Consider the following 7,143-nt stretch of genomic DNA (forward strand, 5'->3'; position numbering starts at 1 on the left):
GCCATGAAGTCTCTCATCAGAAGAGTCCTGGAGAAGGCAGCGGAGGAAGGCAGCAAAGACTGGCTGCGGAGGTGCCTCGACCTACCAGGGGAAGAGCCGGCGAGAATGTCAGTGATGGAAGAAGTAGCGGAGTCGGTCCTGGAGCATGGGAGGAGGACGGAGCCGGTCCCGGAACACGAGAAGACCTCTATCAGCCAGAAGAATCCAGCAGAGCCTCCCACCCTCCCGGCCAGCAGCGGAGCCCGAGGAGTCCAGCCGGCAAACGGAGGAGGAGGGTCCTGCCAGGTCGGTGTAGCGTGGCGGTAGAAGGCACCAAAAGAGGAGGAGAAGGGCGTCACTATCCCCGGCACAAAATACCAGCAGGAGGGAAGAGCGCAGGGGTCTTCCGCAGCTGGGCGGGGGGCCTCCCCCCTGGTGAGTGACGACCGTGGGCGAGCTCCTTTTTTGGCTGGGCCTGGTTTGCCGCCAGTGTCCAGGCCTGTGCTAAGGGATGCTGAGGTGTTGCCTCAGCCTCAGGAAGCTCCACCCACCGCTCCTCTTAGGATCGAGGCATCTGGGGACCAGACCCTGATCATGCCTACTGCTGCCCAGCCCTCTCAAGATGGTGAGTTATCTCAGCAATATCTACTCACTCAGCTTATTACAGCTATATCTAGTATTAAGGAAAAATTTCAGTCAACATTCCACCTGTGTCTCCGGTAGCTAAAGTCTGGTCTGATCCAGCTGTTAGTAACACTCAAGTTCATAATGTGAGTGATACTGTTAATTCCAATCTGGCGAGGGAGGTTAATGTGGTGAATGTTCCTGCAACATGTTTCAAGGAGGCTTTGCCATGTGAGATCTCGCCTTTGGGCTATCACCTGTCAAATTCCATAAAAGAAAAAATATGGAGAAGTGAATTCATTGACCTGTTTTCTTTACTCCCTGTGTCTAAAGAAAGTTATAGCAGAAATGAGAAGAGAGCGGGAGATACAGATGACAGGGGCAGGTTCCCACCTAGATGTTTTTATAATTGGCTTCAGGCCTTTTGTATATTTTTGGTAGTGCTTGGTGAGAAACATCCAGATAAATGTAGCGGATTGTTTCAGCACCTCGAGAACATACTTGAGGCCTACAGAAATGTTGGCAGATTTGTCTGGTTTAGCTACAACGAATCATTTCGCCAAAAAATGTCTGTCTACCCCAGTCTCAAATGGGGTATGAAAGATGTAGGTTTATGGCTCAATCTTATTAGCCCTCAAAAACCAGATTGTTCTAAGCAGCCTGTGCCTGCCCCTGTCAGTAATGTATCTTTGCTTTATAAAAAGAGTATCTGTTACGCCTTTAATGAATCCCAATGTAATTGAGCGACATCATGCCGTTACAGGCATTAGTGTCCTTTTTGTTTTGGAAGTCATCCAATAGTTAAATGTTTTAAAAGATCCTAAGATAATTCCAAAAGCATTCACACCGGTGAAGATGGAAAGAATGTACCGGTGGCTATTTCTTTATCCAAACAAGAAAGCTAAGATCCTAATTAATGGTTTTTCTAAAGGTTTTGAACTCCCTAGTTTTTTCAGGTTTTTTGGTTGCACAGTGTTAAGTAATCTAAAGTCGTTTGACTTGCATAAAGAGGTAGTTAGGGATAAGTTGTTGAAGGAAATTTCGGCCAGTAGGGTTGCTGGCCCATTTTCTTCTCCTCCTTTCCATAATTTTAGAGTCTCACCTTTCGGTTTAGTACCCAAAAAGAAGCCGAATTCTTACCGCCTCAATCACCATCGCTCCTTTCCCAAAGGTGATTCTTTAAATGATGAGATCAATGCTGACTTGTCTTCAGTCTCCTATTCTACCTTTGATGACGCCATCCAGCTGATTAAAAGGTTTGGTCAAGGTGCACTCTCGAAGTTGGACATACATTCTGCCTTCAGACTTCTGCCCATTTCCTCAGAAGCTTTTAACTCGCTAGGTTTTTGTTTTGAAGGCCTCTTTTTCTATGATATGTGTCTTCCAATGGGGTGCTCACTGTCTTGTCGATAGTTTGAGACATTTGCAACATTTCTACAATGGGTTGTTATGCACGAGTCCGGTTTTGATGAAATCATCCATTATCTGGATGATTTTCTGTTTGTTGGCCGTCCGGATTCTCCTATTTGTTTTTTAATGTTGCGACTGTTTCTGAGTGTTATGCAGGGTTTTGGCGTCCCTGTTGCTCATGAGAAGACATTTTTTCCTTCAACTATCGTAGATTTTTTTGGCATTGGCATCAACACTAAGTTATTACAGTATTAACTTCCATCAGTTAAGATAGCCAGGCTGTTGTCCACTATAGCATTTTTTCTCTGACAAAAGAAAATTTTGTTGAGAGAACTTCAGGCTTTCCTTGGCCTGCTGGCATTCGCGTCTAGAGTCATAACAGTTGGTAGGATTTTTTCTAGGAGGATGGCACTAGCAACATCAGGTTTAAAATCCCCCTTTTCTCATATCAGGGTTACTTCTGATATAAAATCAGATTTGCTGGTCTGGTCTCAATTTTTATTAGATTACAATGGCAGGTCCTTTTTTCAGGAGGATTTCATTTTTTCAGCAGACATGGATCTGTTTACAGACGCTGCTGGATCGCACGGTTTTGAGGCTATTTGGCATTCGCATTGGTGCTGCGGATCTTGGCCTCCGGCCTGGTCAGCAAACAAGACTACCAAGAACATCGTCCTTTTGGAACTTTTTCCCATTGTCGTTGCTTTTGAGCTTTGGGGTTCCCATTTTGCAAACAAGTGCATTTTAATTCATTCCAACAATAAAGATGTTATCTTCGCGGTAAACTGCTTATCTTCAAAATCTATTTTAGTGATAAAACTGCTGCGTTATTTTGTTCTGCTATGTTTAAAACTTAATATTTGGGTTAAGGCTAAACATGTATAAGGTAAAGATAATGTGTTAGCTGACGCGCTGTCTCGTTTTCAGATGGCGTGATTCCGTCAGCTTTTACCTGAAGCGGACCTGGTGGGTTTTGTTTTGCCCAAGCCATCTTTGGGATTTGATCTAACTCCAATTTCGGCCATAAAAAATTCCATTGCACCAAAAACTTGGATCGATTATTCGATTGCATGGAAAAGGTGGTTGGATTTTAATGGGGAATTAGGATTGCCCATATTCTAGCATTTATCTGTGCTTTATTCCAAGCTGAGTACTCACATAGCCATATTAGCAAACTTTTAGCTGGTATTTCTTTCTTTATAAGTTATACCATTTACCTACATGTAATTCTTATTTCTCAGTCCGTCAAGCTATTAAGGGTCATAGAATAGGCAATCTCAGACCAGATATGCGTAGGCCGATAACGGTAGATATATTGAAAAAGGTTTGCTTAGCAACTTCCGCTGTGTGTGCCTCTGAATTTGAAGCATTATTATTTCATGCAGTCTTTGTTTTAATGTTTTTTGCTGCACTTCGTATTTTGGAATTAGTACCAAATAATAAGTTAGGCCTTTCTGATCTAAGATTCCTGGATGTCATTATCTCAGATTCTTCTGTTAAGATTTTTATTCGTAAATCTAAAACTGATGTTATGGGTATAGGTCATTGCCTCAGCCTGCAGCCTGTGGCGACTCCATTATCTGCCCACTTATCATCTTGAGGAATTATATTTCTGTCAGGCCTCATGGTGAAGGAAATTTTTTAGTTCATAGAAATAGTGTCCTGTTAACAAAATTTCAGTTTTCAGCAATATTCAAGCATTGTCTTTCTTTGATAGGTCTAGCTCATTTAAATTTTTCTTCTCATTCTTTTCGAATCGGAGCTGCCAGTGAGGCTGCCAGTGAATGGGGGGAAGGGGCAGCAGCGCTATCCCACAGTACATAGTCTACAATGTAACTCAGGCAGGCTTAATGGAAAACCTTGAAAAGTTTATTTATAAAAAATATATATAGTGATGATTAAAACATAATAGAATGTATTCCAAACCAGATCTGTGGCGTTGCTGGGGGTCACAGGATGACCGAGCCGCTGGGTGAGCCGGAACTGTGTAGATGTTCACAACAGGGAACTGCTTCGGTGCGAGCAGCCACACTATCGGGTGGGAGGAAGCCATGCCACCCTACCGGCTGGTCCGGTCTGCTTTTGGCTCATAGGATCCTTCTCCCTTATGCCTGGTTCCCTGTTGTGATCATCTACACAGTTCTGGCTCACCCAGCGGCTCGGTCATCCTGTGACCCCCAGCAACGCCACAGATCTGGTTTGGAATACATTCTACTATGTTTTAATCATCACTATATATATTTTTTATAAATAAACTTTTCAAGGTTTTCCATCAAGCCTGCCTGAGTTACATTGTAGACTATGTACCGTGGGATAGCGCTGCTGCCCCTCCCCCCCATTCACTGACTTATGCTGAATCAGCATTAATTAGCAGCAGCACCACACGGTAATTTGACTTTATTCATTCCTGAGAGTGAGAGATATCACAGTTAGCGCTGGAAGTCCCTTTCTTGTTCCACTGAGGCTGCCAGGCTGGGCCTAGATGATTCAATTATTAAACGTTTAGGCAGATGGGACTCTCAAAGATTTTGTTTATACATTCGCCCTAATTTATCTCTTTAAATTTCTCAGGTTCCAGATATTGCATTTGGATTGTTGGACATTCCTTTATACATTGGGCCCATAAGAGGGCATGTCAGCGCTGTTATTCATCTAATCTGTCTTTACCTCCTGATTCTTTTCAAGTTCTTTGGAAGGGCATTCGTGGTTTGCAGTGGTTTAATCTTTTTTCACACCTTTCGAGGTTGTCTCAACTCTGGCCTTTGCCTTCGTTGTTAATCATACCTAGGTGGTAACGACGTGGGTAAATGTAAGACATTGGATTTAATGCTAATGATAAAACGTGATTTACATTTGATTAAAACGTTATTTACAAGGTCCTGTGTGTTTTTTTCCAAGATAGTGCCACGTTTAGTCTCCTGAGTTGCGTCCGCTAGACAAAATTCGGAGGAGAATTAACCATTCCGTCGCAAAGTTTGCTCCATCCATTGGTATTTTTTCTTTTAGACATATTGACCTGGAAGGGAGTTTTTCAGGCCTTTATAGACAAGATGGCATTCATTTGTCTGATGTAGGCCTGGATATTTTGAATTTGGGTTTTCAGAATATAATTGAAATGGTCGCAGTGTTGGGTTAGGCCGTTTTTTTTTGTTTGCAACAAAAATCGGCTGGTGGGGACTTCTGATTAATTAATTAATTTATTTATTTATTTATTTCCAAAATATTTTTATTAAGAATTAAAAGGATAATTACAATACAACAGAATCGTACTAACATTGAGTATACAGTAACAAGTATAAGCAAAATCAAACAAAGCATCCATCTATAGAAAGCTTATTTCCATAACGTGGACATCATGACTAATGCCCCGTACACACGTGCAGATCGTCGGCAGAACGATCGGCCGTCTTTTGTCCCCGGGCTGTCGTGTCTGTTGAAAAGTGCAAAAGACTGCACAAGAATTTTGTCCGCCGACTACAGCCGACTGCAGAAGTGATGTCATGTGATGGTTAACTTTCCCTGTGTTTTTTCTTTTCTGAGCATGCCCAGTCTTGCAAATCTGCTGTCTGTCGGCCGAATTCTGTACTGACTGGCGAACAATCGGCCGCTCTGTTGTCGGCATACAAAAATTTTAATGCTTGCACGACAGATTCTTTTAGGCCGAAAGTGCGCTGTCGGCTGTCGGAAGCATCATACTAACAAGCCGAAAATGGGCCGATCTTTCAGCGGCCGAACATTTTCGGCCAACAATCTGCACGTGTGTACGGGGCATAAGGAGTGAACACATAATGTCACAACTTGTTGGAGTTCATGGGTGAATAAACATAGCAACAAGAAATAACAGTAACAACAATTCTATGTTAAAACTTTAGAAGGTTGAACTAAAAATGTGTTATGACATTTTATGATAAGGAGCAATTATTCGGGTATGATCTATGAGACACCGTCGGGGTGCAGGGAAATTCCCAGCACCCCAAGGTCTCATAGTGAAGGATATTTGGAGGGGATAGTTTAAGTCTGCTGTATAGTGTATACCTCCGAGGGGGGGGGGGGGGTTGGCACCCCACACTACGGGAAGTGTCAGGCACTTACCCCCATTCCCGGAGTGTGGACGACGAGCATCCTTTAATGAGAGGGGAGGATAGGGGGGTGGATCAAGGAGAGAGGGGTATGAAAGAGAAAGAAGGGGGGAAGTGGGAAGGTAAAGGGGGGTACCTTCCCAGTCTCTGTCTTAGAATTTATTTATTTATTTATTCGCTTGAGTTTTTTATGACTAAGCGATAATTATTTGCATATTTATTTGGATTTTGAATTTTTCAATATTTATTCTATTTTAGATTTAATGAAGTTATTTGAATTATTTATTTATTTATTATTATGCCAATAAAGGTGCCGCGGCCATTTAATTACCAAATTGGTGTTTGTTTTCATTTCTATTATTATTTATTGTAGTGTTGGTGCAGTCTACATCCCCATGACAGGCGAGGCGCATTAAGTGCCTTGCTTCATGGGATTGTGGCTACCGCAAAAAAAAAAAAAATTTTGAATGTGCCTTTAAGCCACTACACGACATGCACGGGTTCTGAGAGTGGGTAAAATGTGACTTTGTTTCAGGCTGGAAACACGTGACCTGCTAGAAGCATCTATCACGTGGCTAGAAGGGGCTGTATAAGTAGCTGCGTGAGGGCTCTGGGCTCAGTTGGTTTAGTATGGTTAAGCGAGCTTCCCTCCCCCCCATCCTGTCGCAGGCACTTATTATGTGGCTTGTCACCCTTGATGCAAGGGGGAACTTCTGATGTATTTATTTTTTTATTTATTCGCTTGAGTTTTTTATGACTAAGCGATAATTATTTGCATTTTTATTTGGATTTTGAATTTTTCAATATTTATTCTATTTTAGATTTAATAACGTTATTTGAATTATTTATTTATTATTATGCCAATAAAGGTGCTGCGGCCATTTAATTATCAAATTGATGTTTGTTTTCATTTCTATTATTATTTATTGTAGTATTGATGCAGTCTACATTCCCATGTGGCAGAGGGCAGGTTTAGCATTTGTTAGGTTTTGCATGGACTTACCCTTTAATGAGTGGGTACTGCTTTCTCCAACAGTTAAAGATTCCATCA

At 42.1% G+C, this 7,143-nt stretch overlaps 1 pseudogene across 1 annotated transcript; it reads left to right on the forward strand.

Moving 5' to 3' along the window:
- Positions 1 to 573: 573 nt before the first annotated feature.
- Positions 574 to 5,149, forward strand: LOC309556551 (annotated as a pseudogene). Its single transcript has 3 exons — positions 574 to 604; positions 703 to 834; positions 4,585 to 5,149. The product of its transcript is annotated as an uncharacterized misc_RNA (transcript).
- The last annotated feature ends 1,994 nt before the right edge of the window (positions 5,150 to 7,143 follow it).

This window comes from Pelophylax lessonae (genome assembly GCF_965119305.1).
Source record: "Pelophylax lessonae genome assembly, chromosome: 5".
Classification (NCBI taxonomy): domain Eukaryota; kingdom Metazoa; phylum Chordata; class Amphibia; order Anura; family Ranidae; genus Pelophylax; species Pelophylax lessonae.